Source organism: Pteropus medius, unplaced genomic scaffold (genome assembly GCF_902729225.1).
Source record: "Pteropus medius unplaced genomic scaffold, Ma_sr-lr_union100, whole genome shotgun sequence".
Taxonomy (NCBI): domain Eukaryota; kingdom Metazoa; phylum Chordata; class Mammalia; order Chiroptera; family Pteropodidae; genus Pteropus; species Pteropus medius.
In genome coordinates this window covers 25699569-25720931 of record NW_024349803.1, presented here as the reverse complement: position 1 = coordinate 25720931, position 21363 = coordinate 25699569, and the positions used below count along the sequence as shown (strand labels likewise).

Sequence of the window (21363 nt, the reverse complement as noted above, 5' to 3'; positions counted from 1 at the left end):
GGTTGTTGACACCTACACCCATTACACGCACGCGTGCTGCTGCTGGTGTCCATCTGGCACATCTGAACGCCCTCGGAGGAGCTGTTCTAGGCTTGGCAGAATGAGAGCCACCTGAAGAGCTTATAAGTGCCGAGCAGGACTAGCCACTCCGGGTTCCCTGGGGGTGGGCAGTGGGTTTCCTGCTGGGCACCTCCAGGGCTGAGAACCAGCAGCCTCTCCGAGTTGCCCACCAAGGCCTCGCTGGCCTGAGGCACCGACTCAGTTACCTTCCTGTCACAGAGGCTTTGGCGAGCCCCCGAGGATTTTCTTCCGAACTCTGGTGACGTAAACAGCACTTTCGTCCCCGAAGCTCTCACATATGCGCGTCATTTCATTCTTTAGTCGAATGCCTCTGTGAAGATGGTAGGAAAGAAGTATTTATCCTGATTTTGCAGACAAATGAAGTGAGCCATACCAAAATTAAATGACTTGATGAGATTCATACATTCGAACAGCCCCAGATATTAGGGTTCCTGTGACTTTCGAGTTCTGGACGTTTCTCTGTTTCGCTCTGAGATTTCAAAGGAGGGAGGGAGAGTTCTTGTTTTTGGATTAATTGTGGAAGAAAGAGCCATGTAGGCGAGAACTCCTACCTTTCTTGTAATTATGCATCGCCGTGAAAAGCCCATTTTCTTTGACTGAGGACGAGGTACCGTCGTCTGTTTCGGACCCAAACCGATGTCCCTTGCACTGAGCCCGACCTTCACGTGTGTTTTGTTCGGCCCGAGGAGTGTTTCAGAACTATTTCTGCCAATACGTAAAAACTGGAGAAGTCACATAAGAAATTGATGTTTCTGACTCGTCTTGAAAAATGTGATATTCTCGCACTATGAGACTGGATGCCCAGGTGGCAGAGAGTAGCGTGCCTGGAGCCGGGTGTCCCTTCGAGTCACGGTTCCTCCTGTGACTTCCCCGGGTGAAGCCTGACCTCCTGTTTCACTAGGATTTTTTTCTTTTACGTAGGTCATTCTCAAATGGGGCCACTGAAGGGAGTTTATTTATTTCTTTATTTTAATTTTTAAAATTTTTTTATTTTTATTTTTTTTTAGGCGAGGCAACCCTTGGTCGACCTCACAGATTGCGAGGATCTTGTCAGCTTAGAATGCCTTATTATTATTTTTTTAAATTATTTTTTACGCCTACAGCACCTGGTCTTCCTGGGTGGTCTCCCATCCAAGTACTAACCAGGCCCCACCCTGCTTAGCTTCCGAGATCAGCTGGGATCCGACTCGGTCAGGGTGGCGTGGCTGGAGACTGAAGGGCGTTTAAAGGGGCCACATCGCCTTAGACAGGGTGCGGGGAGCCCAGTGGCCAGCTGCAGCCCCCTGCAGTTCTTATGAGGAGGAGGGGGGAGCAGCAGTGACCTTGGGGAGGGCTGCCGGCCGGGACCCTCCGGTTGGGCTGGGAACGCAGCCCTTGCCCAGGCCCCTCCCACCCGGGACCTCCTGGTCATCGCTCCGAGTGGCCAGTGCGTCTTGGTCCAGCCGGGCTGCAGAGGTCAGTCTTCTCCTCACAGAGCCGGGTAGAGGAAGGTGGGGGATGGGCCTGGGTCTGCTGGGTTCGCGATGATTCTTAATGAAGAACCCCCGGCACCCCTGAGGGCCTCAGATTTACGGACCGCGGGTGATGGAGAAGGACACGCTCGGATTGCCGAAGGCGGATCAAAGTGGAGGCTCATTAAACTGCTCAGGGCCATCTCTGCCCTCTCCGAGGTGATTCCGCCCCCGCCCGAGGTGTGCGTCAGCCGCATCCTCCAGCCTAGGACATGTGTCTGTCGCTGCGTCACCTCCGCTTCCCCAGGTGAGGGCGGATACAGCAGCGAGGACCAGGCAGAAGGTGCCTTTCAGCTTCCATGGCAACCGGCGGGTATTTTTAGCAGAGGGGCCTCCCTAACGAGGGCTTCGGCCGGAGGCGGTGTGTCCAGCGCTCGGACGTCAGGTGTCGCGTGTGCGGGGGGCGGGGCGCTCTGGCAGCCCGAAGTCCCTGTCACCCGCACATTCGGATGTCCGAGGGGACCCCTCCCCCGCACAGGGGGTCAGGGCGAGGAGGGTGGCGAAGCGGACCAGGGCTGCAGCAGGAGCGTCCTGCAGAGGCGTGTGTGCTTCGGGGTTCAGAAGCGCCCCCAGTGTAAGAGACGGTGCGTGGATGGCGGTTCGACTGTCCGATGCTGTGGGGTCGCGTGCGACTTCGCTCAGCGCATCCAAGGCGAGGGGTGACGGACCTGAGCTGATGGGACACTCATGTGCGGAGCGCGAGGGCAAGCGGGCTGCGGGCCTCCTGCTGCGTTTTCCGGGGATCACTTCTGCAGACTTCCGCTTAAAAAATCGCCGAGTTCTGCCTCGTTTCGGCGACTCGAGCTCTTTGGAGAGTTTTCCCGCATCGTCTCAGTTGCTGCTGCAACAGCGTGGTGGCCTCGACTGCTGGCGGGCAGCGCGGACCAGAACCAGGGCCCTGTCGCCCCCGGCGCCCTCGACGCCCCCGACAGCCCCCGATGGCCCTCTACGGCCCCAGACGCCTCCCGACGGCCCCGATGCCCCCGAAAGCCCCGATGGCCCGGCGCCCCAGATGGCCCCGACGCCCCGACGCCCCAGACGGTGCCCGATGCCTCAGACGCACCCCAGGGCCCCCCGACGCCCCGGCGCGCGCCCTGCCCGCAGCCCTCTCGGCCGCCCTCGCCGTCCCTCGTTTGAGAGAAAAGCGTCTGCGGCCGACGGCGAATCTGTCCCCTCCGCGGACGCGGGGCTGGGGGCCGAGCGGACGGCGACCCTCCGGGGAGAGCCGAGGGTCCCCCGGGCTGCGCGTCCCACGCCGACGGCAGAGCCCGCTCCTGCGGCCGCCCGGGTTCCGGGGCCGAGCCACCGCGGTCCCCCGGGGCGCTAGCGGTGACCGGTCACGCAGAGGCTCCCACGGAGCCCCCGCTTTGGGCCAGAGACAGCGCCGAGGCGGGGCCCGGCCGGTCCCCGGGTGGCCGTCCGTCGCGGACTGTGCGCGGCGTGCGCGTGGCGGCTCCCGCAGTGGCCTGGGGCAGCACTGTGCCCGGGGTGCCCGTGTGCAGCGGGGTGTCCTCGTCCACGGTCGCACAGGGTGGCTCCCGCGTGGCAGGGCCAGCAGCCCAGCTGCTCCAGCGGCCTCCAGCAGTGTCCCTGGCCACGGTGGCCCAGCGCCCAGCGCCCCGCACACTGGTGGCTTCCCCGGACGTCTGTTTCTCAGGGTTCTGGGGCCTGGAGCCAGCCCTCGGGGCTCCCAGGTGTGGGCTTGCTGGCTTCTCCTCATGCCTTCACCAGACGGGCTCTCTGGGGACCCCTTCCGAGGGCGCAGGTCCCACCCACCCTCGAGGCCTCACCCGCCCTCAGGCCCCGCCCCCTGGCGCCATCGCCTTGGGACCAGGGTTTCCGCCTGTGGACTCCGGGGGCCGGCGCACCCCCCTCTGCTGCCAGGTGGTGGGGGGGGGCGTCTGCTGCGGCCCCCTCAGCAGCAGGACCCCCTAGCTCGAGTCTGCACCAAGGACCAGCAGCACGTGTCCCTGGCTTTACCCGTTCTGTGTCCCGTTACCTCTGGCGAAGAAGCCGAAGAGTCGCCAACGAGGTCCCCCCTGAGGTGCGCGTGATAATGCCTTCACAGAGAGGACTTGGAACCCTAATGCGGGGTGAGTCGTGAAGGGCTTCTGGGGAGGGAGTCCCGGGAGAGGGGACCTTTGTGTTCTCTCCAAAATCGGGCCATAAACGCATTTGGCGTCACTCTTCCTGTGACAGGCCCTGGGCACGGTGGCAGCAAGGGCAGCCTTCGCCTCCCCAGAGACCTCGCTGGCCCTCACTATCCCTCTTTCTCGCAGAGATGTCTCTGATGCTCTGGCATGTGCGTGGCCTGCTCTCAGGCCTGGGCGCTGCGTGGGGCCAGCTGCTTCCCCCGCTGGCGTTCCACTCAGCCGGCCTGTCCCTCGCTGGGTTAACATGGAGACGTTGGCGATGGCAGGTGCCTGACCGTTCTGGGAAATGACACTCAGCATAGTGACACTATCTTTATTAGCATCCATCAATTAAGAAAAGGCTTCGAGGGGAAAATCAACTGTCTTCCAGGTATTGTCAGTATATTTGGGATTTTCGAAAGGCGTTTGGGGTATTTAGAAGCAAATGTTAATGTGTTTAATAGACAAGATATAAATAACATTTTCAAGTTCTCGGTGACCCCCAAGGATTATTTTTGTGTAATACAGGGGCAGAAATGTGTTTGCCTCCCACGTTGGCAAGGATGCAGCCCCCCGTGTTGTGGGCTCGGTGGCATGGATTTGCTATAAGCTTTTCTTTGACCTCTGCCCGCTTCTCTAGAGCTCAGCGCTTACCCTCTCGAGAAAGACATTTATTTCCGTGTTATAAATTCATAGACTTTCTGAACTTGTTCTGTGTAATGCATCTGATGAAGGAGTGGAGAATTTGTTCATGAGATTAAAATACTTCAGGCATTACACAACGGCCAGAGATGGAAAACGCTGCCCGCACAGGTGAGCAGACAAAGCGAACGGTAATAACTGTTCACGTGCACGGGCTAAATAAAGGGCCAGCAGGTCGGGGGTCGGGGGGGGTGGGGTTGTAATAGGTCAAGCTGCTTGGGGTTATTCGTGATTGCTCACTAATTGAAGACATCTGCTATTTTCCATGAAGGAGATCTAAGCGAATGGATAACAATAGAAAGCAAAGAAAGGTGTTTAACTTTGACCTTGATCCCATTTCCCTTTGTAACCTCCGGCAGTTCTCAGCAGAGCTAGATTTCAAAGAGTCTCCTCAACAGACCGCCTTTCCCATGCACACAAGTTTCTGCATGTGACTGATTTGGGCTGAACAGATTTTGAACACAATTGATTTGCTTGAAATAAAGGACCAGCATTGAGCAACTCACATAAGCTTCTGTGAGTCAAGTTCAAATAATAAATTGGATTTGACCTTAAGTACTATCCCCTCAAAAAAAGGCCGGCCGTCACCAGGGTGCACGCCATCCGGTTACGCACCACACCGACGAGAGTCATCTGACTCGGAACCTGGCCTCCAGCCCCTCAGAGAACCTGCTTTGGGGTCTGGGCTTCCGGCCCCTGGTTTCCCGCACACCTGCTGTAAACTGAGGACAGGCACAGTTACCTGCCTCCCAGTGGCGGCTGGAGGATTAATGAGCTAATATTTGGAAAGTCCTTTGAAGATAAAAGTGCCAGCTATTATTATCACTAATAAACCATTTTTCTCCCGTGGAATTTTGGACAGCGGCCATTAAAAACCCATTACCGTATCGAATAGTGAAACAGTCTGCCACCGCTCGGTATTTACTGCCCCAGCTAAGTGCGCCCTCCGCTTCCGCTGCCCCTCCAAGTCCAGAGCCCACGCACAGGACAGAAAGGGCGCGTCACGGGTTTAACAGGCCGGATGCCTACAGGGGCGGGTCCTCGATTGTCCCAGTGAACACTGGGCTGTGTCTCCCGTGGGGACTGCTCTGTGGGTTCTGTGACCTGCGAAGGGGCGGGGCCGCCCAGGTCTGGGATTTTATTCGCCTGGGTTTGCATCGCATGCACTGTCTGAAGCTGCGGCCAGTAGCCAGTATCTTTTCGGTTATTGAAAACTGGCTCCATGAGTGAAACCAGTGAATTCGGGCGGGCGAGTGTGCGCGCGCACGGTGGGGGGTGTGCGTGCGCTGTTCACGACTCAGGTTCAAACCGAAGTGGAAAACGGGGGTGATCGTGCAGCTACTTCAGCCCACAAACATTGAAAAACAAAATCGGAGGCCCCCGTTATGCACGGTGGTGTGTTAACCTGTAACGACCGTGTGGTGTTAGGTCCCTCAGTCCCCAGTTACTGTGACCTACGCCCTGAAATGCCACGTGACTCGGAGCAGTGTCAATGCCCCTCAGCTGTTGCCGGGACCGCGCGCTCCCTGCGCCGTTTGCCCCGGTAAAGAAGATGGAAGACGAATCTGCCACTCGCCAGCGCCCTTCACCTCACTCCCAGGCCCGGGTGGAAAAGGCGAACAAAAAAGGCCTCAGGGTGACATCAGTCTCTCTCTGAAAATTCACCGAAATGCAAGCGCGTCATTATGCAGAGACTTCCCTCCCCGTGACTCTCTATTCTTACTTTTGAACCATTCTAATGCGCATAATTGCCTTTTATTTTAGTGGACAACAGTTTAAACTGTAAGTTAGAGCAGGTGAAGGATATTTTGCAGATTCGTTCACAGAGAGAAGTGGCAGCTAACGTCTCTTCATCGGAGGAGGAGCACAGAAAGACTAGAAGACACCTCAGAAATCGTGTCCGTATGAGTGACCCTGAGTCATTAAGAAATAATGAAATAGTTAGAAATTAAAAAGTAAAGTTTGGTATTACCGCCTACGGGCATACAGATCACTTCCCTAAAAATCCCATGAAACTTTCTTTGTTGGGGTGCAGCTTATTAAGAACGTTAAACACAAGCAGAACAACCCCGACCTGTTTACAAGCTGTCCTAGAAGTGGGGGCTCCGGAGCCCCCCGAGGTGCTGCTGTCTGCGGCAGGGGTCGCCCACAGAACGCGTCGGGGTGTGTTTATTCCGTCTCCCAGGGAGACGGTGCTTCGGAAGGTGTCGCCATCGCGGCGTCTGGGGTTGAGCTCGTGCCGTCCTCATGTTCGTTTTGCTGAATCGTGAGCGGGGCATCGTCCCTGTGGCTTAAAACTGTCCGGGGCCTCAGCAGGTATGTGTTCTGCATCCGAGAGCCTCGGGGAAATGCGCAAGCTGCTTGTCATTTGGAAGAAAACCACCTGGAGGCATATGTGTCACTAAGAGAAGATGATGAAAACCGATTCTGAAATGTGACGATTTACGCACACGTGAAGGGACGTCGTTCCGATGACCTCTTGCTGCGTGACAAACTAACCCGTCACTTAAGCGATAACTTGGAACAGCCGCCATTCTATGAAATCTCATGTTTCTGTGAGTCGGCACTTCAGGCTGGGCTGGTGGCTTCTTCAGCCCCGCCTGGTGACACTCGGGTCACCTGGCAATGTTGGATGGTGGCTGGGCTGGTGTCCCCACGATGGCTTCGCTCGAATGCTGGGTGCTGGAGCAGGAGGGCCAAGCTCAGCTGGCCCCCTTCCTTCATGCGGCCACGTGGCCTGGGTCTCGAGCAGGGCACTGGCCTTCGCACAGGGTGGCTCCCGGTTCCATGAGCCCAGCTTTGAAGCTGGTCGGCCCTTCTAGGGCAGGCCTGGGCAGGCACAGTGTCCCTTCCACCGGGATCTGTGGTCCCACGCGGTCAAAGATGAGTCCAGATTCGAAGAGGGCTGTCACCCTGCTCCCTTGCTGGGGACCCCGGTCCACAGGGCGGAGACATCAGAAGGAAGAGACGTGAAGACGCAGGGTCATCGGTCCCTCTGCAATGCCACTTCCTCACCGCAGCCTTGGTTATGAAGGGGGAAGGACCTCCGACGGTGGATGGACCAGGCGCCCTGGGATGCGGCCGCACCTTCTGGCCCCCCCCACCCCCCGCCGTCTTAGCCCGGAGAGCACACAGGTGACAGTGTGGCAGGAGAGAGGTTTGTCTGGGGAGAGAGGCTGCAGATGAGAGGAGGGGTGACTGCCGTGGGAGCCACCTCGGCCGCAGCTCTCTGCGGGTGGCTTGTCCCGATGCGTTCCCATCTATCCAGACTCTTCCCACTTAGTCTGGAGGTGGCTTGGGCCTGGGGGCAGCAGGGCGCCCCCACAGTCAGTAGGGCCTAGGGAAAGCAGAGCGGGCTGCTTAGGCCAGGCAGGACACCAGGCCTGGGGGAGAGAGGGGCCTCCCCACTTCCTGTGTCCGTCCCCTGCAGCCACAAACCGGAAAGGAACAGCAGGCTGCGTGCCCCAGATCAAAGATACGATGCGGCCGCAGCCCCCGTCCCCTGTGACGCCCGGAGGCAGACTGTAGCGGAGCTGGGCGGTCAGTGGCCGGTCCCTGCAGTGTGCCCACCCCCTCCCACCCAGGACGGGAGGCTGGCAGCATGTGGCAGCGTGTGGCAGGGCAGGGCGCCTCCCCCCGCTGCCTGGCCCTCTCCAGAGCACGCTGGCTCCGCCACAGGTGGACAGCTCGTCCCTGGCCTGTGTCCTCCGCGCTCTGCTGCCTGATTTTCTCAAGCTGCCGGGTCCTCCGTGTCAGTCCTTGGGCGGCGTGTCCAGTTTCTCGCAGTGCTGGGGCCAGGCACACCGTCGTCCCTCGCCCTGCGGAGCACCGTCCCACCCTGCGCTGTGCCCGGCGCTTGCTCTTCCCCCGCAGCCCCGCCGGGAGCCCGGGCAGGGGACCAACCCCGCGCCGAGGACCAACCCCGCGCCGAGGACCAACCCCGCGCGGTCACCGTTCGGCGCCGCTGCAGCGGGCGGAAGGCGATCGATCTGCTTCTCGCCCAAGCGCTGCGCCCTGGCGAACTGAGGTCTGCGCTGGGGACCGGCACGTCGCCTGGGCACGGAAGACTCGCGTCGTGTGGCGCTCGGGACTGCTGGCTGTTTAAGGGAGGCGGCAAAAGCAACCCCGTTCGGTCACGTGGGGCCCCCCCAACCCCCCGCTTTCCACTGAAGTCGCCCTGGTGACGCGTCACCTACCGCGGAGAGCGAGCTTCCCTCATTCAGAAAANCCAAGTAACTGTCACATGGGTCCCCACATCCAGCGGCTCGGCCACCATTGTTCCCGTCTGCTTTCCTGTCCCTTAGAGACGCTGGCAGGCGTCCACGGCCAGCTCGGCCTGGCCCTGGCACAGACCCTGCGCTGTCCCTTCTCCTCACCCCCTCAGTCCCTGGTCTGGTCTCCGCCTCCCTGCGCCCCCCGGAAACGCCACCTTCGCGGCTCCTGCCCGCGTGTGGCACCCGCCTCAGCTCACGCAAACCTCGCACTGGCCCATTAAAAACCACGTTGGCTGAAAGCGAAGGTTTTATTCCACGGCTGGGAGCGGAGCCGCACTGTGGACGCAGACACTGAGGGGTGGCTGTGGAGGGGCATTAGCAAGGTGGCAGCTACCCAAGGTCGCTCATTCCGGCCCCGTGGGACAGCGGCAAACGCTGTGGGCAGAAGTCCTGTCCCGCTCTCTCCAAACACAGCGACACCAGCCGTGCAAAGCGCAGGTGGCGACGTGGGACCGGCGGGGGGACTCAGCGCGCGCGGTGTGTGTGTGGGGGGGCGGGGACCCCCAAGGCCGCCCGCTCGCCGGCCTCCAACCTTCATCCCGTTGCTCCCCGCCTGACCATTCGCTGGGAACTCAGCAAGTGCGGGGCCGGCCGCGGAAAACCTGGGTGTCGGTGCGGGGCCCGGGGCGAATGAGACGCGTCGCTGGCGCTGCGCGCGCGGGGGCCGTTGCTGGGGCGAAGGCGCGTCCCCGCCGCGCCCCGCAGCCCAGCGACCCGCAGCCCAGCCGCCGGGCCGGGCCGGGTCGCAGCCGGCGCGATGCCACGTGGAGCCTGGAAGCCATCGGGGCGACGTCGCCGCTGAGACGCGGCGCAGGCAGCCCCTGTCGTCACCATTCCCCTGACGCTGGACAGGTGCCACGCCCTGACCAGTGAACCCCGGACTCGTCGCGCCGCGTACCCCAGTGCAATCGGGTGCCGCGTGAGAACGCCCTATGGGGCGAACGCCTGTCCCCACACCTGTCCCCGCAGCCGTCCCCGTCCTGATGGGCCTCGGCCCGCGTGGAGAGGGCCCGGCCCGGGGCGCAGGGAGCCCCCGCCGCCCGCAGAGCGGTCGGCTGCGCGCCTCCAGCCGTGGCCCAGGCGCGTGGCGCCGGCGACCTCGCGAGGTGCTTTCCCAGCACCGATGCGACCGGGACACCGGCCGCTCCGGCAGGAGACGCACCTCGCAGACGCCGCTGCCCGCCCGGCCCGGCCCGGCCCGGCCTCAGGCGCCTGCGACACGGAGAAAGGCAAACAAAAGGGGAGAGCGGGGTTGGGGGTTCAGAGACGAGGGTCTGCAAACGAAGTATCGGGGTTCCGCTAATGCGCTTAGAGCTGCTCTAGCCTTCCATTTTTCAAGTGAAAATGTTTTGCGCACCTTCTGAGAGGCGCGAGGCCATCTGCTGCATGTCAGTGCGGCCCCGCTAGCGCCCGAATGATCGCCGCGTTGGGTCTTTTATACATAGCGTTTCGGTTACATTTCCAACCCTAATTTCACGTTTTAAAAATGGTCTGGGAGCGAATTCCCACAGTATCAATCAGTAATGGCGCTGTTCGTTCTGATGGCAGCTGCATCATACAGCCCGCTGTATCATGGCTGTGGAGTTTTCATTTGTACCTAGAAATACAGGAAATATCATTTTCTCCAAGTTCAACAGCAAGAAGCGGAGCGATAGTTAGAGATGTGACAGCCGAACTGTGTCTTCCGAGGCTACTTCTTGCAGAGGGGAGGTACGTCCACCTACAGAGAGATTCAGAGGCGCAGTCGAGAATTCGACCACACAGCGCGCGCGCGCGCACGGAACTGTTCTGCAAATCTGCATAGCCCCCTCCGGCGGCATTCACCGTGCTCTGCATCCGTCAGCAAAGTGAGGGCCTCTTCAGATCGTCAGGGGTTTGCCTGTGCCACTCTTAATTACGGGCAAACAGTGACATGCATGTCGTGGCCACATGGTACGCGATTCATGCTGAAACGGCTCCGTGCTCCGAAGCGAGCCTCTCAAAAGCTTACAGCTCGACTTCGACAAAGGTGCCACTGCTGTCTCCTGAATGATTCAGCAGTGAAATTTCCTTCTGACTTTGCCATTTTATGCTTTCTGGATTTTTTGACTTTTAACATTTTCACTCGTTTTTTATTTATTGGCTCCACGATTCAGTCGGTTTCATCAACTTTGTCAACTGCCAGCCTAAATCTTCGGAATCTGGCGTGACGAATGTTCTGGATGGGAATGTATGCCTTTGGGGATATTTTAAAACTAATAATGTAGGCTCGGAGACCCAGCTGCCCCAGGATGGCAGAAAACGTAAACAAAAAATATGTTTAAAAACGTTGCTGTATTTTCGAGGGACAACACTAATTAGATAATATTTAACTCCTTTCTCATTTGCCTCGAGCTAATTCCCGGATCACAGTTCTAACCTCACCCCCAAGATTTGCCACAAAATACCTCGCTTTTATTATTATTTTCATGTCACTCTAGTAAAGCGAGAGCCTTTGGAAACAAATGATGTCATTCTATTTATAGCATTCTGTTTTCAGTAGTGGTTTTTCCATTTACAAAATATAGTAATTCTTCATTGCTGAAAATGTCACATCCTAGAAGATGCGGCGTTGCTACGGGTGATGTTTAATGCCAGCGGCGAGCTGCACTTTTTTTTTTTTCTAAACAGGAAAAGGGTTAAAAACGGATGTCGAATGGTACAATTTTCTTTTAAGTATTTATTTTTCAATTGCAGGTGGCATACGATGTTATTATTAGTTTCAGGCGTACAATGTGTTCATTAGGCATTTATATAACTTACAAAGTGATCACCCCGATAAATCTGGTACCCATCTGACACCAGTTATTACCATATTATTGACTCTGTTCCTTATACTGTACCTTAAGTCCCCAGGACTATTTTATAACTACTAATTTGAACCCTGTCCCCTTTTTCGCCCACCCTTCCAACCTCACTCCCATCTGGCCACCATCAAGATGTTCTCTGTATTTATGAGTTTATTTCTGTTTTGTTCATTCACTTATTTTGTTCTTTAGATCCCACACGTAAGTGAAATCACATGGCATTTGTCTTTCTCTGTCTGACTGACTCAACTCGGCATAGCACCCTCTAGATCCGTGCGTGTTGCTGCAGACGGCAAGACTTCATTTTCTTATGGCCGAGTAATATTCCCCTGTGTATAGGTACCAACTCTACTTTATCCATTCATCATTAATGGACCCAGGTTGCCTCCATCTCTTGGCTATTGTAAATAATGCTGCAGTGAACATACGGATTCACATGTCCCTTCAAAGTAGTGTTTGGGTTTCTTCAGAAAAATACCCAGAAGTGGGATCACCGGGTCCTTCTTTGTCCCTCGTGATAGCCTTTGTTTTAAAGTCTGTTTTGTCTGGGATAAGTACAGCCACCTGGCCTTGTTGTTTGTTTGTATCCCTTTTTAGAAATTATCTTTTCCCATCCTTTACTTTCAGTCTATATTTGTCTTTCGATCTGAAGTGAGTCTTTCATAGGCAGCGTGCGTAAGGGTCTTGTTTTCTTACCCACTTATCCACCCTGTCTTTTGATTGGAGCATTTAATCCACTTACATTTAAAGTAATTGTTGATAGATAGGTAGTAATTGCCATTTTATTATTTATATTTTTAATTTTTTTCTTTGTCTTAAAGAAGTCCCTTTAATATATCCCGTAACGCTGGCTTGCCGGTGATGAACCCTTTAGCTTTTTCTTCTCTGGGAAGCTCTTTATCTGTCCTTCGATCCTCAACGATAGCTTTGCTGGGTAGAGTCATCTCGGTTGTAGGTCTTTGCTCTTCATCGGTTTAAATATTTCACGCCGGTCCCCTCTGTCCTGCAAACTTGCTGTTGAGAAGTCAGCTGCCCGGCTTCCGGAGACTCCTTGTAGGTGACTCGCTGCTTTTCTCTCACTGCTTTTAAGATTTGCTTCTTGTGTTTAAACTTTGCTCGCTCCTTCTCCTTCTCGTAGGCCTATGACGCAGATGTCGGTACCCTCGGTGTTGTCCCAGAGGCCCCTTAAACTCTCCTCGTTTGGGGGGATTCTTTTGGGTGGGTGTTTGCTGCTGCTCCATCTTCTAAATCGCTGATTCGATTTGCTCTCCCCCACCTAATCCGCTATCGATTCCCTCCAATGTTTTATTCATTTCGATCTTCGCATTTCTCATTTCTGATCGATTCTTTTTTATGTTTTCCTACTCTATTTTCATGTTTTCTATCTTTTTGTTAAATTCTCACTGAGTTCATCTACTCTTCTGAGTTCATTGAGCGTCCGTATGACCAGCGTTTTGAACTCTGCGTCTGGCAGACGGCTCGTTTCCATTTTAGTTCCTTTTCTGGATCTTTGTTCTGTTCTTTCATTGGGGATATTTCTTTGTCGCCTCGTATGGCTGCCTTTCTGTGCGTCTATGTATTAGGTGTGGCTGGTATGTCTCCAGGTCTTAGGAGCGTGACCTTATGGGGTAGGTGTCCTGTGGTGCCCAGTGACACAGTTTCCCCGGTCACTTGAGTTGGGTGCTCCAGGTGTGCCCCTTGTATGGGTCGTGTGTGCCCTACTATCGTAGTCGAGGCTTGGCTGCTGTTTGTACATCAGTGGGAGGGACTGACCCTCAGGCTGATTGGTCGTGAGGACTGGCTGGTGAGGAGCTGACCCTATAGAGCAGAGTTCACTTCAGCAGGGCTCTGGTGCCTGCCAAGTCTGACCTTTGGGTGTGTTGTCCTTCGAATGCAGCCCTGGGTGGTGCTCCAGCTGGGTCAGAAGCTGGCCACTGAGCGTGTCAGTCCCAGGGCCTCCTGGGAGGGGCCCCTCCGCATGCCAAGTTCAGCTGCAGCCTGTGCCCTTTCCGGGGCCAGTTGGTAGGATCCACCGAGCAATCCACAGATGGCCGCCACCTGTGCTGGGCTTAGAGGTGTCTTGAGAGGCCAAGCCAGGAACCAAGGCCGGCTGCCACTGGTGCCGGGCTGGGGGCTGCTCGGCAGGAGGTGCGGGCTCGCTGAGGCCAGAGGCTGCCTGTGTGTTTCCGAGGCGTTGAGAAATTTTAGGAAAGTCCACAGCGGGAGCCAAGACCGGCCGTTTGTATGGAAAAGCCACTGGAGGTGGCTCGGGCGGCCCGCACCTTGGGGGGGCGGGGTCTCAGGGATTCACCTGGGCAGGGCGAGCGGCGTCAGCCAGGCTGATGGTTACTAGGATATGAGATCCGCCTGTGCGTGCAGGCTGGGTGGTAGGAGGGCCCGACGAAGGAACCAGGCCCTCTGCCAGCACTGCTGTCTTGGGGAAAGCCGCCCCTCTGTCCTTCGCCCTGAAGCAGACATCTCGGTCCCTCCCTATGTGTCCCTAGCACCTTTTGAGCAGTGGACCCAGCACTGGAGCTCAGAGCGAGCGAGTCCTTCAGCGGTAAGTCAATGGTGGCCCTTTAAGAGAAAGCCTGGGACTCCGGCCGCCTTCCATGTCCCTTGGCCATTGTCCCCGCTGGTTTTCACAGCCTGAGGTTGTGGGGACTCCTCTTCCCGGCACTGGAACCCTGGGCTGGGGAGTCTGGTGTGTGGCCGGGACGCCGCGTTCCTCTGGGAGTTCTCCATCGCGAGCTGTCCCCAGTGCTCACCTGGCACACGCAGGAATGGGACCAGCCCCTCTGTGTCTCCGCCCTCCTGCCAGTCTCAAGGCGGCCTCTCCCGTGTGTCCCCAGTTGTAGGACTTCTGTTCAACCAGATCTCAGGCGACTCCCAGTGATGGCTGTTCTGCAGTTTAGTTGTGATTTTGTCGTGGTCGTGAGTGGAGGCGGACACAGCGTCTACCTCTATCCCATCGTGACCAGAAGCCCCCAAGGGAACAGTTTTCAATAGAAGTACTGTGGGGGAAATTGTATGGCTTGTATTTGAAGCTTTGGGTCAATGAGGGTGAGTTGTGTCTTTGTAGGTATATGGCACAATAATTCTAAATACTGTTTTGTTTTTTATATCCTGTGATTTCAAACATGACTTTTCTGTATGACAGTCAAAAAGCCTCCTTTGTTTTGTGGCTGCTTTTTAATGTGGTCAGGAGAAGAATTAAAATCAATATTTCCTTTCATAAAGCTAATGAGAGTTAACTTTGAAGTCATGTGCCAGAGAATACCTTTATGAATGAAAGCCTAGCCTGTGAACCCGAGGACCGCCGGATGGACCAGACCCGGCTATAAAACACAAAGGGGCTTGTGCTCATCGCACCCTGAGCAAGACGCAGCTTTACCCAGAGCATCCGCAGCTGCGGGCACTGCTCATCGCGTGTGGGTGTTGGCAGTATCTCTGGGAGACGTTCTCGTAGGCATAAGATGTAGCCATCAAGGGACACTGCTAGAGATTCTTTTGACACCAACAAAGTGGACCATAAATTTTGAGAAAGAGCTGCTAACTATGGCCATTCGTACCCAGAAAATGAGCATTTTCCCATTTTCTCACGTTGATCCGATTTGGCAGTGGTTTGTGGAGGCCACGCCCAAACCTTCTTTCCCCATCAATGCTGATGTATGAAAATCCCCTGACAGGAGCCCGAAAGCGAACGCGGAATTCAGCGATGCAGCGCGGCTGCCGAGCACACTCTTCTCCTTTGTCAGCGTGTTCACTGGGGCAGCGTGGGGTGTCGCATCCCCTGGAAATCATTCTGTGCCATTTCAGCAACCTTTGGTGCTCAATCTGCCTCATGCCGCTGTGCTAATTAGCAGTTTAAAGTCTGCAGAGGAAGGAATTTGCAGTAGCTTGATTTTTTTTCCCCCTTCGGTTCTCTGTGCAGCTCTGAATAATTGGGTTTGACCAGATTCATGATGGAAAAGAACAGTATCCAAAAAAAAAAATTTACCTACGAGGCTTAGCTATGCTCCCGGATATAAGACGGAAGATCCAGGCTCCAAGTGAGGTGTGCGCGCGCGTGTGTGTGTGTGCGCGTGTGCGCGTGTGTGCGTGTGTGCGCGCGTAGTGCTGGCTCCGAGAAGTCGTTCATTCATTCATCAAATATTTATTGAGCTGTTTATAAATCCCGGGCTCCATGCCGAGCATTGGGGTGGAGACGTATTTCCTGCCTTCCCAAAGCTTCCCCTTAATGAGAATGTCAGCCAGTGAATAAACAAATAAAATCATTACAGGAAAGAAACAAGGAACAGTGATAGAGAAAAATGAGAGCCGGGAGTGGCTTCGTGGGGTTCATTTACGTGACTTCCATTCTGAGCCAGAAAGGGCGGGCGGCAGGGTTGGGAGCCAGCGAGCGGGTCTGGGCAGAGGAGCGGGGAGTGGACGGCCGCCGCGGGAGGGGGCTTGGCCAGCTCTGCCCGACAGAAGGCCAGGGCCTGGGGCGCAGGGAGCGTGGGCGCGTTGGCAGGGGGAGGCGACAGCAGACCTGGGAGGAGCACCCGGGTCGCGGGTGAGAGTCTGGATTTCCAGTGCAGCCCAGGCACTCCAGAGGAATCCAAGTCGTTCGGCAGCGTGACAGTATTTGTAAAGACGTCCCTTCTGTCGTCGTGTGAGTGTGAGGCCTGACCGCGGTGGCCGGCAGGATCGGGCGGCGTGCCACTCGGGGTGAGAGCAGCTTGGATGTGAGCGGGGCCGTCAGAGGCGGGATTTAGTGAGACCGTTGATCGTTCTTCCAGTGAGACGACATGGCGGTTTGGGGGGTCGTGAGGACGGACACGTGGCCTCTGGGAGCAGGGGCCCTGCAGAGGAAGTGACCGAGGAGGCGGGCCTTGCCGGCGCTAAGGTTTAGCTTCCGCGTGTCCTGCTGCCGGGAGCTGAGGCGGCGAGGCGGGCGGGCCCCAGGAGGGTCCGGGCTGGGGCGAGCTGCCCCCTGGGTCAGGGCAGGCCTCGCGGAGTGAACACGGGGCCCCGCACGGCAACAGCCTCTCAGCGACTCCTGCGGCAGTTCCGAGCTGGGGACAGAGCGCAAGGCGTGTGGCACCCAGTTATTGGTCACGAGCGTGACGCGTGTCGATTGGGATGGAGAATAATCGTATCGAATGGAACTGGGGCATCTCTCTCCTGCGGTCTGTTCATGTTTAAGGTTCCCCGTGTCGGTAGAGAAGAGGTGACCCACCCCCCTTCCCGAGGGACCGGTCATCGTGCTTTTCCTCCTTTACGCGTCCACCCGACGGGATGTGAATGCGCCGACTCAACCCACGCGCTGCCCTGCGCTGGGCATCGGTGCCGCTGACTCACGTGCTGCCAGACGCGTCCTTTGAGGAAGTTTCAAGTTTAGACTTTGGGTATTTATTTTCAAATTTATGGGAAAACACGTAATCTATTCGTTATGCAGAGCATGGCATAAGGGGCACAGGATAATTTTCTAAATTGATAAGAAAAAGAGACAACGCAGCGGAACAGTGGACAAACGGAGAGAACCCGTTTGCGAAAAGGCCAAAGCGGAAGCCAAGACTCGGCCTCGTGAGACTCAGGGCGGCCGAAGCCACAGTCCCAGGGGAACAGGCCGTGGTTCCCCCGGACTGCGGCGCCCCACTCGGCCGTCACGAAGACGGGGCCACTGATGCGCGCGGCAGCGGAGACGATTCTCGAAAGCACCAGGCCGCGCGAGAAGCTGCACGCAGCAGCTCAGAGACTTTACCCTTTCATTTACGTGACCTTCTGGACAACTCGAAACCAGAGGAACAGAAATAAGATCAGTGGTTTCAGGGACCGCTGGGTGGGGCTTGGGGGTCGTGGTGACGGGAATATTTAATATCTCGATGGCAGCGATATTTGAACAACTGTGTATTTGTGTCAATGCTCATTGAATCGCACGTTTAAAATTTGGCACTTTTATTGCATGTAAATCGTACCCCAATAAAGCTGATTTGGAAAAGCGTGAGAAATCATTGCACGTTCATTTATTAGGCGGCAGCCACGAAATGCCTGGCGCCGAGTGTTGTGAAGACATCGTCACAGGAACTATCTGTGCTACGGAGGGAGTAGAGACACAGCCCCTCCCCAGGGGGACTTCGCACCAGCAGGGGGAGGCGGAGGTGCTGGCACCCGGGTCCCCAGCCACCCTACGGCTGCCTGATCGCCCAGGGGAAACGCTCACGCCTGCACCCGGGGGGGTAGACGCACGCACGCTCCACGCGACCATCTGTGGGCACAAAACCCGGGACAGCCCAGATGTGTCACAAGGCGATGAACAGTGTGACCTGTTTCGTGTATACATGTCAGCCTCAAACGAGTAAAGTAAATATAGATTTTGTAAACAACAGTTTATGTGAAGAGGAGCAAGTCTCACGTGTGTGATGCCAATTATGTGCACAACAACGTACATTACGCCGCCTTTGCAGAAAAGCACAAAAGACCTATCGCTTCCGCGCTGACTTAATTACGTTGGTTCTTTCAGGGAGTGAAGGCAAAAGGGATCTTAGAAGGGAACTTTAAGGAGCTTCAACCTGATTGCTCACATTTTACTTATTTGAAACAAATACGACAAGATGTTTATACTTGTTAATTCAAGATGGCAATTATGTAGGCATTTTATATAATCTTTCCTGTGTTTACATTTCTTCATAAAAGACACCTAAGCTACGCTGCAACATTGCAAGTATAGAATTAATGTTTTTTGAGCCCTCAGTTGAAAAGCGATACATAACTTCATTTCAGCTCCTGATTACAGTGCCCGTCTATCGGAGTTTTACTCAGGAAACACCTTAAACTTTCAAAGGTCACGTGCTTAGATCTAAGAGAAATCGCACGTCTTTCCATTTTTAACGTCACGACGGTTGGGGAAGACTAGACAGAGCATCAGCTCGATCTCTTCACAGTGGCACAGGGGCGCAGCTCGTCACGTCCGCACGGAGACGCGCGTTCGTGGAGGTTGGGGCGTCAGGTGGAGCCCGCAGTGGCCGGCCCGGCTCTCCAGGTGTTCCCACCGTCACGGTACAGGTGAGCGCACTGCGGAAGAAAGCGCGTAAATTATTTGCTTCATATTGAGTTAATGAGACATAGAAGCTATACTGACACAGTATATTACTCCGCTGTGCCTTAATATTTATTGACTTAATTCGGGAAAATAGTGTATGTGCCCAATAATGACGTGATTGTATATGTGACATAAATCTTATTGAAAGCCGCGTTTCTGTAAGCAGCAGTATCGTTTTAATTTAGGCTCGTGCGTACGATATTCCTCCACGTCCTCGCGAAGTAATTAGAGCGAAGGTAACATGTGCTCCGTGTGAACCCAAGAGAAGAACCAAAACTTGGCTTCCACGTTGGTTTGGACTTTCTCATACCGCGTGACGTGCGTTCGTTTCCTGTGCTTGCTCAATCGTTACCGCAGACTTACTGGCTCGAAACGATGCAGATGTGCGCTCTCACACCTCCGGAGGCCCGAACGCCCAACGCGAAGGCGTCGGCGGGGCTGCGTCACCCTCCAGCCTCCAGGAGACACTCTGCCTTGTCCGGCTTCCGGAAGCCACCCGCGTTCCTTGCCTCGTGGCCCCATCCTTCACCGTCGGAGCCGGCACGGTGGCATCTTCCCGTTTCTCTCTGCTCTGTGCTCATATCCCCTTCTCTGCCCCCCTCCTGCCTTCCTCCTGTAGGGACCCTGTGGTCACGCTGGACCCCTCCGCGTCATTGGGACAGCCCTTCCTCTCCAGTGCAAAGTCTGGTTCCCCCTGTGAGACAGCGTGCTCGTGGGCTCCGGCAGTTAGGATGTGGACGTCTTTGGCAGTCATTATGCAGCCAGCCACACACCCTTCAAACTGTTTTCCAGCTGGAATGCCCATAAAGTGAAGTGGCCTTCTGCTGAAAGCTTTCTGGTCTGTCACTATCGCTGTATGGTAGGAAACAGTGTGATATTTCAGTGCAGTGGTAGAAGACAAATCCGCATCAGGAACTTAATATTAGTGTTGACTGTTGAAGTTCACTCTACTCTTGTGCGGACACCGTATCATCTGTTTGAAAAAGGAGTAATCTATTCAGAATGAGGTCACTGCTGTTGGATCACGGGTAAAGAATAGGAGGTAGCTGAGACCATTGCAACTGCTAAATGAATTATGACCTTTAAAACCGTCACAACAGTGACTGGCAAGTAGCGTTTGCTAAGTGTGTCTCTGCTGGAAACATTATTTCATCCACTGAAGTATCAACAGCCAGATTAGCCACGTCAAATCGCAGGATTTAGTGAGAGAGAAAAGTGCAAAAGAATTGATTTAAAAGACTCACCAGGACTGTGTTAGGTATTAATTGACTAGAGGAGTCACTTTATGAACCTTTCATTCATTCGATGAGTGACCACGGGCCCTGAGCGCGACAGTTCGCTGCTGGGCGGGGGAGCGGTGCGGCCGCTGGGGCCGTGAGGGAGCCTGTCGGGGCCAGGCTGCCCTTCACTTGACCTTTGGAGTAAAACCGAATTTAACCTCTTTAAAGCCTGGAAATGAATATAAATGAGCCAAGCGGTAAGGTGGAGCCTGCATTAATCCTTAGGCATTTACTCTTCATTCGATGACAGCTCACGGAGCAAACGGGAAAGCGGTTCAAACACAAAGCAATTCGGGGTCTGCACAGCCACACGCCGCGGCGACCACACTCACACACACACAGACCGCCGTGTAGGAGCCGAGTGACTGTGCTGCTCTGGATCAGTAAAATCTGGACGGGAGCGGTGAGGTAATGGGGAGGTGATTCGTGCTTGTCTGGCTCCTCGGAGTGCAAACATCTCCGTGATTCTTAGAGAAAATTCTTGCCCTGTGGGGCACGTCATCGTTACCTTCCCTCCTCATTTTCCAAGCACGTTCTCTCCCCGTGAGAAGAGACTCTGAGCAGACTTCGTGGGGGGAGCTTCGAAAACACAGCAGGAAGGGCCTCTCCGTCCTCGTCAAAATATTTTCTTGTTCAAACGGAGCATTTTTGGCAGAAGCTGAAATGCGTGTCGGGCTAATTCACGCTCGCTGTGTCGGGTGAGTGACTCCGCCGCGCGTCGCAGGGCGAGCGGGCCGGAGGTGGAGGCGGGCGCTGCCAGGCGAGGAGGCCGCGGGGCGCCCCACCTCTCAGCCCGGCCCGGGCGCCGTCGGCGAAAACCAAGTCGGTGTGGGCGGGTAGGGCGGAGTCCATGGTTTTCCGCTTAGCTGCTTTTCTAGAACACTCTGCGAGAGGTGGCGGGGGTAGACAGGCCTAGGGGGTTGACGGGGTGGTGGCCCTGGTGCGGGGTGGACGGGGCGGCCTCCGGCCAGTGGGCCCACAGGCGGGGCTGGAGCAGCGGCTGCGGGGGAATCGCCGGGCTGGGCCCGAACCGGGGGAGCCCGAGCCTCGCGCCGCCGCGTGTGCGGACGAGAGCCGGCCACCGCGAGGGGCAGCAGTGACCCGAGTGGCCATGCGCGGGGGCAGGAGCAGGTCGAGCTCTGGCCACAGCGGCCTGTGCGGACCGGTCCCAGCAGAGGTGGCTCATTGTGAGGGCCACCGGGCTGGCTGGGCCGGGACTCGCCTCTCCCCCGGGGACTCCTCGGACCCTCCAACTGTCCCCTTGTCCCTGCTGCCCACGCTCGTTGTGCGGGCCCCGCGTTGGTGGCACCGGGCGGCGCTGGCGCCCTGCCCTGTGCGCTCCTGCAGCCGGCGCCTGTCCGGGGCCCCTGTCCCCTGCTGTGGCTGCCCGTCCGCGGGGACACAGCCACCGTCCGTGGGGACTGTCCACCCATCCGCGGGGACACAGCCACCGTCCGTGGGGACCGTCCAC

The 21363-nt window shown here is 56.3% G+C and overlaps 1 pseudogene; it reads right to left on the bottom strand.

Moving 5' to 3' along the window:
- Positions 1 to 1175: 1175 nt before the first annotated feature.
- LOC120582557 (uncharacterized) lies at positions 1176 to 1294 on the bottom strand (annotated as a pseudogene).
- Positions 1295 to 21363: the final 20069 nt, after the last annotated feature.